General features: G+C 48.2%; 1 long non-coding RNA gene across 1 annotated transcript in view; it reads left to right on the top strand.

The window, feature by feature from the left end:
* Positions 1-1,239: 1,239 nt before the first annotated feature.
* LOC123367225 overlaps positions 1,240-10,428 on the top strand; it is a 27,334-nt gene continuing 18,145 nt past the window's right edge. The window contains exons 1-3 of the long non-coding RNA XR_006578366.1: positions 1,240-1,428; positions 4,183-6,037; positions 9,486-9,625. This is a non-coding gene — a long non-coding RNA (uncharacterized LOC123367225). The remainder of the gene's footprint in view (positions 1,429-4,182; positions 6,038-9,485; positions 9,626-10,428) is intronic.

Here is a 10,428-nt window from a genome sequence, read left to right as displayed (position 1 = left end):
CCCTGCTGTCTTTTGTGCAGGGTCTGACGTAGCAAGCATGCCCGGAGCACACCAACTAGAATAGGTCCCACAGGTGAGACAGGGCTGGCGGAGGGGAAGGGAATACCTGGTTTGAGAATCATGCTGAGGGTAGGTAGTACATAGATGCCTAAGAAACTTCAGGCACCTACAGGATTAAATGGCAGCTAAGGCGTAGTCTTGAGTCTGTTACTGACACTTACATGTTGGATTTAGGTGGTTAAAGAAGCAATTAGGTGCCTGTGTCCTTTTTTGACTCTGGCCTTGTAGCCAGAAGCAGTGGCAGATGGATAAATTTAAGTGCCTCGGCCGCTAACGGGGGGAGGAGGAGCAAAGTGTAGGTTATGTACGCTTTTTCAGCGTTAAACAGTAATACCAATAATGAATGAGGTGCAAGAAAATTCTTAAAAATTAACCAGACATGCTAGGGTTACTGGCCTCTGGATGGACCTCCAGCCATCAGCTCCTCCCAGATAGTGATGCTAGAACAAGGGGTGCCGGTGCTGCTGCCACACCCCTGGCTTGAAGTAGTCATAATAAACACCAAATACTTGGTTTCCATCATCAGCACCCCCTCTATAAACATTGTTCCAGCACCCCTGCTCCCAGCCAGTCATAACTGCCCAGGATGCTTAAATAAACCACTGTGTGTAATTTAAGTTTAGTTAAATGCAACTTTGGGGTCTTTATGTTAAATTTCAAAAGAGCCCAATGAAACCAATTGTATCTGTTTCAATGTACAGAGTGATTAAACTGCATTTAGGTAGTTACAGGAGAGGAATTGCTTAATGCAGCCTTATGAAATGTCATTTGAATGGACTGAAGAAAATTTGCATTGCAAAAGGAGTGCTGATGCTGCAGGTTTACAAGTGCAATATTGTGCACTATACTGGCCTATGCACTGTCTCTGAATGAATATATAATACTGCAAAAAATGAGGCGGCACGGGAAGAATAGAGGATAGACAAAGAATCATTTTGGCACTGGGCCACCTCTGAGAGGCCCCCTAAAGCTTTGCATCGTGAGCAGCTTTTGGGCTAAGGCTTTTAAATTAAATGTTAATGTGCTGCAGGAGAAACCTAAATGTTAAAATCTGGCATCGGGTCTGCGTCTCTTCCCCCGGGACCTTGGAGATCCTCTCATGTGATCTTTCTGTCTTCCAGCAGGCAGGAAGATAAGAGAAATTTTAATTTATTTTTCATAAATCTCAGGAGTCCGGTCAATGGGCAAGGACAGAAGTGCACAAACGCAGCAACTGGCACACCGGAGTGTGTCCTGTCAACGTCGTCATCTCGCTGGCTTGCGTACTCGGGTCTGGTGCTGTGCCCTGACATCTGTATCCCCTCTGAAGTGCTGAGTTGACAGATAAGGCCAACAGATGTGGTTATTTGGAGCCAGGGGACAGGCAGCGTGAGTGTCTCTGCAGATGTCTATTGTACCTCTTCAGAGTCCAAAGTTTCTTTTCACTGCCCTTGTCTTTAACTTGTATATGGTCGCCTAACTACAAAGATGACCCCATGACAGAACACAGTATGCCAAACTTCTAACATCTCAAGTGTAAGCAGGGTCTGAATGAGTTCTCCCCTGACAGATAGCTGGGAGGGGGAGAGACTTCAGGAGCAAACTGTATTTACATGAACACACCTACTCTTACTTTCACCAGGGTCTGGCATTGGAGCCCCTGCTGTAGCAAGTTCCTTTTAACTGAGGGTGACCCCTCAATCAGGACAAGTTCAGCACAGTTCTGCTCCCCTTTACTCGTGCAATAAAGATAACGTGGATAACAACATTTCACTACCCCGGAATTCAGTACCACAGTGTTTTGTAACCCAACACCAGCCAAAATTGATCACTTTTGAGCAACAGCTTCTGTCTGCTGGATTGTGTAGCAGAGTGGACCCTGCTCCTTCCCTGAAGGGGTTTAAAAGTGGCCTGGCAGGGCTTGAGAAGACAGCCTTTAGGCTGGGCTGATTGGGGAAATGGCTGCAGCTGGGGGCCATGCCCCAAACTGAGCCCAGGGCCTTATAAAAGGCAGGGAAGCCAGGAGGCCCAGACACTCTCTCTCTGCCTTCAGAGAGGGATGGGCCTGGCTGCTTAGCTTGAGGATAGGTACCTGAGTGAAGCAGGGCTGGGGAAAAGGCTGAGGAGCTAGGGAAGCTCCAGCCTAGAAAGCCCCAGGCTGCGGCCTAGCAAAGGGCCAAAGGTACTGGGGGTTGCAGAGGGCAGCCCAGGGGTAGGACAAAGCAGCAGGTCCAAACCCTCCTTGCCTGTGATGAGTGGGCTGATACTGCAGTCTGCCCCAGGGTGTGGGGCTAGACAATGACTGACAGTAGCCACATACTGAGGCAAGGTGGGGCTAGAGGGTGGGGGTTCCCTAAGGAGGGGAGACCCAGAGAGAAAGGGGTTACTGCTAGGGGGCAGCACCCCATGTAAGAGGGCACCGGGTCCAGGGAGGGACACGGGGGGGCCAGAAGACAGGTGGATCACCAGCCTGCAGAGGGCGCTCCAGCGCTGGAAACAGAGCTAATTCCCAGAGTCACCAGCAGGAGGCGCCGCAGGGGTGAGTCCGACGCGTTACAATACCTACTCAGAGTAGGTGTGTTCATGGAAATACAGTTTGCTCCTGAAGGCTCTCCCGTTCCCAGCTAGCTGTCAGGGGAGAACTCATTCAGACCCTGCTTACACAAGTATTATTACATGTCTTCGTGGCCTCGGTGGCAGATCAGAGCCTAGAAAAAACACTATTCTGTTCCACCATTAATATCGGTATGTACTGAGATGGCTGCATTGTCACTATTACTGTCAGAATTGTACTGAGTACTCTGCAGCCGCCCTACGAGTGGATACAGGGTTTTCACGCCGAATGGGATATTTGATACAGCTTTGTTCTTCCTGTCGAATAAATCATTAGAAAACGCCTAGTGTTTATTCTAGAGAAAAGTGGAACATGCACTTAAAGCCGACTGCTTTTTTTTTTTTTACTTTACTTTTAATAGTTAATGGAAAGTCACCATTTTGTTCAAACCAGTTTTCCATGAACTACATTGGGAGGGGGGAGGGATAGGTCAGTGGTTGTGAGTTCAATCCTTGAGGGGGCCATTTAGGGATCTGGGGCAAAAGTCTGTCTGGCGATTGGTCCTGCACTGAGCAGGGGGTTGGACTAGATGACCTCCTGAGGTCCCTTCCAACCCTGATATTCTCTGATTACAGTACAACTGGGGTATCATTTACTAGGCTGACAGAGGAGTGGTTCCCTCCAACTTCATTTGCTCCCCCAGACTTTTCATAGGTCTATATACTCCATATCTTCCACTTTGTGCTTCCCCCTAGACCAGGGGTCGGCAACCGGTGGCTCCCGGCTCGCCAGGGTAAGCACCCTGGCGGGACGGCCCGGTTTGTTTATCTGCCGCGTCGGCAAGTTCGGCTGATCGCGGCTCCCACTGGCCGTGGTTCGATCGGCCGAACTTGCCGACGCGGCAGATAAACAAACCGGGCCGGCCCGCCAGGGTGCTTACCCTGGCGAGCCGGGAGCCACCGGTTGCCGACCCCTGCCCTAGACTTTGCAAGATATAATCCTATACAATTTTCTATATGCTGATGCAGCTTTGCCCCCCGCCCCCGAATTTTCCTGAAACAATGCCTCTGCAGCACAGGGAGCATGAATACATAAACAGCTGTCCTGTGCCTCCAGGTTAACATATAGGCCAGGTCTACACCTAAAACATAGGCTGACCTGGCTATGGTACTCCGGGCTGTGAAAATGTGGACTCATGCATGGACCTAACCCCCAGTGTAGACACGATAGATCGACAGAAGGACTCTTCAATCTACCTAGCTGCTGCCTCTCGGAGCCATGGATTACCTACATCAATGGGAAACAATTCTATCAATGTGGGGAGTGTCTACACTACAGCGCTACAGTGGCACAGCTGCAGAACCGTAGCTGTGCCACTGTAATGGCTCTCATGTAGACATACCTGTACTTGCAACTCTTCAGAGCTAGCTGTTGTATTTTGTGGGGTTAGGGGGGTGAGGGCTGGAGAAGAGCAAGAAGCATCTCGTCTGCAACCTTTGCTTAATGCCACCATCACCCCCATTCGTGATGTGAAAACATGGATTCATGCTTTGAAACTTGCTGATTCATTCTCTCTCTGATTTGAGCAGAACCAGGTGAGGTATTCCGTGGGATCATCTCCGTGACATCAGTGGAAACTTAGTGCCGCGTGCGAGAAGAGTGGCAGCATGTTAACTTTCCAGGCAAGCAACTTTTCCTGTACAGAAAATCCATTTCCTTTGCAGTCTGCGAAAAACGGAGAGCTGAACGAGCAAGTCACTTAGCTTCGTTGTGCCTCTGTCTCCTCATCTGTACAACAGGGCTGATATTTACCTGTTGTAAATTGGGGTTGTTGGGAGTAAAGCTGGGTAAAAATCTGATTTTTTTTTCTGGTTCACCAGCAGTAGCAAAAAACTGCAAGAAAAAAAAATTAGGTTTGAGTCTAACGGAATCCTAAATTTTCAGCAAATCAACAGTCAGTTTGGGGTCAAACTAACCGTTTTGTTCAACTGTAAACGTTTTGTTTCTGGGTACTCTTTAAGGGCTGGATTCACAACATGACCAGAGGCGGCAGTGGTGGACTCCACCCCTCTGATAACTCTTAACCCAGTGGTCAGAGCACTCACTTGGGATGGGCGAGAGCTGGGCTCAATTCCCCTCTGCTCTATGTGGAGTAGGGATTTGAACAGGTGTGTCTCACCTGCCAAGAGTGTGTTCTAAGCACTGGGCTGTGGGGTAGCCTCGGGCAGGGCTCTCTGCCTCACCTGTTGAAGCTGCTCCATTTGTATAGAATACTTGAATAGTCCTTGGAGCAGGGAGGTGAACTTGGGTTTTCCCCCTCTGCCTTTGGCGAGTACCCTAACCACCAGCCTATGGAGTCATTCTCTCTCTGGCCCAACAGCTATTCAAGTATTGCATGCAAAGTGGAAGAGCCTCAGAATACCCCCTAGCCAGGACACTCTTAGGTGATAGAAGACCCAAGTTCAAATCCCTGCTCCACAACAGGCAGAGGCGAGATTTGAACCCATATCCCCAGCTGAGTGTTCTAACCACTGGACAAAAAATTAGGAGGGCAGCTCCTCCTGCTGTTGTGTGAATCAAGCCCCATCCCCCTCCACACACACAAATGGCCAAAACTACTGAGCACATTTGTGTCAAATTTGTTAATAGGTTTGGGTTAACTAGTCATTTTGGGGAGGGGTGGGGGTGAATAAACTGCTAGTGGAAAACAATTCACCTAGCTCTAATTAGAGCACGGGACTGGGACTCGAGCCATTTGGATCCTAGACCTGGCTTTGCCACAAACTTTGTGGGATCTTCAGCTGGTCACAGGCCATAATTTTCATAAGTGCCCACAAAGCTTTTTGAGTGTTATCGACTCCTATTTTAATGTTATTTACTATATGTTCTCTTCTGCTGGGAGCCTAACTAACAGAAATACTGACAGGTTTCACATAGTGTTGATCGAGGAAAGCAAACAAGCAACTCTGAACAAAGAAGGAACTTAATGATATAGCTAGTTCTCCTCCTTTTCTTAGCTGTCAAATAGCTCCCTCAAATACAACACCCGCTGGGGGATGGGGATGTAGCGCACACACTGTAATGCAGGCACTGTAATTGGTACCTGTGTTAAAGGGTACACACCAGAGCTATTCAGCTGTAAAAGTATTTGTTCTACTGTATTCCTTGTCCACTACTAAGCCTATACTGCCTATCTCCCTGTATTCTCTCTTTTGACTGGACACAGCATCCTTTCTCTCTTCCTTTGGCTAAGAGTTAGGGTACGTCTATACTACCCGCCGGATTGGCTAGTAATGTTCGATGTATCGGGGATCGATTTATCACGTCTCATCTGGACCTGAAATCGATCCCCAAATCGACACCCGTACTCCACGTCGGCAGGAGGAGTAAGCAGAGTCGACAGGGGAGCCGCGGCAGTCGACTCGCCGCCATGAGGACAGCCAGGTAAGTCGAACTGAGATACTTTGACTTCAGTGTAGCTGAAGTTGTGTATCTTAATTCGAACCTCCCGCTAGTGTAGCCCAGGCCTTAATTATGCAGCCTGAAGAATGTTTGATTTCTTCATTAGAAACTGTTCTATACTGTAGATGTCAGATCATTATCAGTAGTGTGTGGGGGGGCGTACACTGTTCATAAGTGTACAAAACATTCTTGGTTTGTGTAAGCAGAGTCAGGATGAGCCCCACCCTGACATCTGGTGGTAAATTATGGGGAGTGCGGAAAGTGTTGCATTGGTATTTCGGTTATTTGCATGGGCACTCCCAACCCACTTAGCATACCGCAAAGCAGCATGGGATGGTTACTTTCACAGCTGTGGGAGCCCCCAATTTCGTTGTTATTGGGGCAGGAGGAATGAAATGTTGTCACCCTGATTGGGTAACTGGGGAACTACAAAATTGTCTTGTGATGGGGGGTTTCATTGTCAGCTGGATAGCACTTGCTAGATGGGGCACATGGGTTCCAAAACCCATTGAGAAGAGAGAGGCTGGGGACAGATATCTGTACTGGGTGGTGCAGGCTTCTTGTGTGAGCCAGATGCACCAGTTCCACCTGTGCCTCTCTCCACTGTGGAATGTCAGAGTTAATGTTTGATTCCCTTAAGAATCTAGATACAGGTTACTGAGCTGAACTCACTGGCACTGGGGCTCCCCTACTATGAGCTGGAATGACTAAGAGCTGAAATCACTAAAGAGCTGAACTTGCTGAGAGCACTGAGTACTGTGCTTATGAGTGGGGGAGCCTGAAGCAATACCATGGAGCAGAGCAGCTGGCAGAACGGAGTGGAGCAGTTTGTGCAGCCCTGGGTGAGTGGAGCCAAGCAGCTCGCGAGGACGGCCGGAGCAGATCACAGGACAGCTGGTGGACCAGAGCAGCCCACAGAGCCAGCGGAGCTGAGCGGTGGCGGGGACGGCTGGTGGAAGCAGAACCCCACGAAGAGGCAGGGCAGTTGGCCCCGAACCATGTAAGGTGCCCCTTTTCTACCCAGGCTGGGGAGGGGGACCTCTGCAAAGAGACTCTTGAACTCTGGGGCTGCACTGACCCGGGACAGAGACTTTTGGATTGTGGGACTTTTGGGACTGTGGGTGATTTGGGGGGTTGCTGGACTCAAGGGCCCAGAAAGAAGGACACGGCCCAATTTGCTGGAGTGGGTCTTTGCTCACGGTTTGACCCATGATCTCTAGTTAAGGTATTTTCCAAATTTAATGCTTGTTGTTGTTTATCTTATGTAATTAAACCTTTTCTGCTACACCAAGAGTCTGTGCTTGCGAGAGGGGAAGTATTGCCTCCTTGAGGCGCCCAGGGGTGTGTGTAAGATTTTCCCAGGTCACTGGGTGGGGGCTCGAGCTGGTTTTGCATTATGTTGTGGGGAAGGGACCCCTAGGTATTGAACCCGGCCCTTGCTGCTATCGTTTCGGCCCGGCAGAAGGGTTACATTTGTATAGGTGAAATTTGCTATATAAATAACAAGACTTCCTGGAAAAAGACAGCACATGCTGTGAATTGGGCCTGCTCCCAGACAATCTTAACTCTTGAATGATTAGCTTTTAATTATTATGCTATAAATTACTTAATAAGTGAGTACTTTTTATGGCACCTATTGTATCACATGACAACTGCTAAGCTCTGTGAAATACACATAATTACTATAACAGAAATGTAATTATAGATCTTATGTAGAATGGGGATTCTTGGATAGCAGGGATTTTGTCTCCCCCGACATCATCTTCTCCCCCATTCCCTCCCCCCCCCCCAAAAAAAACCACACCACAACCACCTAGGGAATGCAGTGTGATCTAAAGGTTAAAACTGGGGTCTAGGAGGGCTCGTCTCTTCGCTCTGCCAGTGATTCACTCTGTAACCTTGTGCAAATCATTTAATTGACATGATTTTTCACTGCCTTGTGCCTTGACTGCCGGACACTGGTGCAAAGTGCTACCAAATCCAATTTCACCTGTCGCTTATTCCAGTTAGTGTGTTAGAGAGGAAGGGTGGCCCAATGGTTTGGGCATTAGCCTAGGCAGGGCCGGCTCCAGGCACCAGCTGAGCAAGCTGGTGCTTGGGGCGGCATTCTGCCCAATCCTAGGGCAGCAGGGCCGGCTCTTTTGTGTTTTGGTTTGCCGCTCCGGCCGCCCTGTAGGGGGTGGCAGTGCGGAGGAGGGGAGCGCCCTGCAGCAAACTCAGCAGGGCAGCCCCTGTTCTTCCCTCTCCGCCGACTGGAGCGGAGCGGAGCCCTCCAGGCAGGCGGCGCAGTGGTCGGGACCGCGGGACAAGTGCCCTGGTGAAGCCCTGGCCGCCCCCCTGCTCTCTCTCTCCCCTGCTCCCTCCCCTTCCTCCCTGCTAGACTGGGTGCGCGCTCCGCTGCACGTCTGCAGCACAGGGAGTCCCCCTGCACCCTGGCTCCGGCTGCCCGGCAGGGGTTTTTTGTTCTTTTTTTCCCCCCAGCTTTGCCGCTCCGGCCATGCCTCAGGTTTTTTGTTTTGTTTCCCTGCTTTGCCGCTCCGGCCGTGCTGCAGGTCCCCTCTACCCCCGCTTTGCTGCTCCGGCCGCACCACAGGTTTTTTTGTTTGGTTGTTTTTTCCCCTCCTGCTTTGCCGCTCCGCGCCCCCCCCCCCCCGTTTTTTTTTTTTTTTTGCTTGGGGCGGCAAAAAAGCCAGAGCCGGCCCTGAGCCTAGGACTTGAGAAATGTGTTGAAACTGTTCCACTGTATTTAAATAAAGGTTCATTTTAGCAGGGGAAGTGGATCCTGGCTCTCTTACCTCCCAAATGGGTGTCCTAACCCTCAGGCTAGAGAGCCGTTCTCTCTGGCTAGTCCAATGCTATTTATCCACTGTAGAATAGCTCCTTTACCCCCATGCAACGAAGACATGGCTACACTTGCTTATCTTCCTCCTTCACTTCCACTTGTTGCTGAATGGGGATTCTAATACAATCAATGCCAAGAAATAATGGGTTGGATCCTGTGTGGTGCTCTGTGCCCTCAGTTCTCATCAAAATCAAGAGGGATTGTAGTTGCTTAGCACCTCCCAGAATCAGGCACTACCTATAGGGAAAACAGCCTATTTAACTGGCCTATAGAATACAGCGGTGAATTCGATCCTTGCTTATAGAATTCTATAAAATGTTTTTTTATAAAACATAGATAGAGGATGTCACTATTAAAATCTATAGATTTTGAGTAACTTTTTTTATAAAACCTTATCAAATTGCCATAGAACATTATCTTCTTTTTTCATCCCAAGTACATTCTATAGAATTTTTCTGTAAGGGTGGCTTTCAAAGGCTTTCTTAATACAAAATGGTTAATGCAGGAAAGAAAAGAATGTTTTTGTTTGACAGGGTACTTCAGGTCAAAATATTTTCCACTGACCTAACTTTGTTTGTTTCTCTGAAGGGGCAGAGGTGGAGTTTCTTACCCGCACAGATATTTTTACGACCTCAGTTATGTGCTTTTTTAGATCTTGAAATGACTCATCTTAACTGTGGCTGGATTGACTTTGAGCGTTTGAGCAATTTCTTCTGGACTGACCCAAGGTAATTGACTATGGAACTGTGTGTGATCCTTGTTTGTTTTTTATTACTATTTATTTTTATTTCATTTTTAAACTATTTTTCCAAACCATGCAGTAATCCAGATTAGTTTACAAATGAGAGGGATGTGAGGGTGGAGAGAGAAAATATTTGGCACATGCCATAGCGCTAAGTAGAGACTGCAGCTTTTAGGATTTTCTTAACACGGCTTTGAAGCCTGCCAATTGTTACTAAGATATAAAATGACAATAACACGTACTCCAAAATGACAGTCCTAAGCCTTGTCTGCATCTAAAATTTAGATCAACATAGCCATGGCACTGTGGTGGAATACACCCTGTGTTCACACCTACATGCTATTGTAATAATCTTTCTACAAAGTACACCTTGTAAGGTATCATTAGAAAACTCATAATTTGCTAATCAGTATTGTCCTGGTAAAATGTGTGGCATCATTGTATGTGAAGATCTAAGAGTCCCCTGTACAAAGTCATTAACACATGTTCCAAACCCCACAGCTCTGTCCAGGCAGAAGTGAGGTCTGTCCTAAACAAAGGAAGGAATGTGTGCTTGCCTTAATTTGCATTTAAGCAGTAAAGAGTCATCAAGCAGGAAAGGAAAACAAAGGAAGTTCAAACAGGTGGAAAAAACAGCAGAGGGTCTCAGATGGAAATTGTTTCAAGGGGGGGACTGAAACTATAATAAGGAGGGAACAACACCCCAAAGCACCTCTCTCTCCCTCCCTCCACCTCATTCTCTATATCTGAGAAGACAAAAGGAAATGCACAGAGCCATTGGACTCTGTG

Source organism: Mauremys mutica, chromosome 3 (assembly GCF_020497125.1).
Source record: "Mauremys mutica isolate MM-2020 ecotype Southern chromosome 3, ASM2049712v1, whole genome shotgun sequence".
Classification (NCBI taxonomy): Eukaryota; Metazoa; Chordata; order Testudines; family Geoemydidae; genus Mauremys; species Mauremys mutica.
Note: the sequence above shows the minus strand (reverse complement) of the source record. Positions and strands in the feature narration are given on the sequence as shown.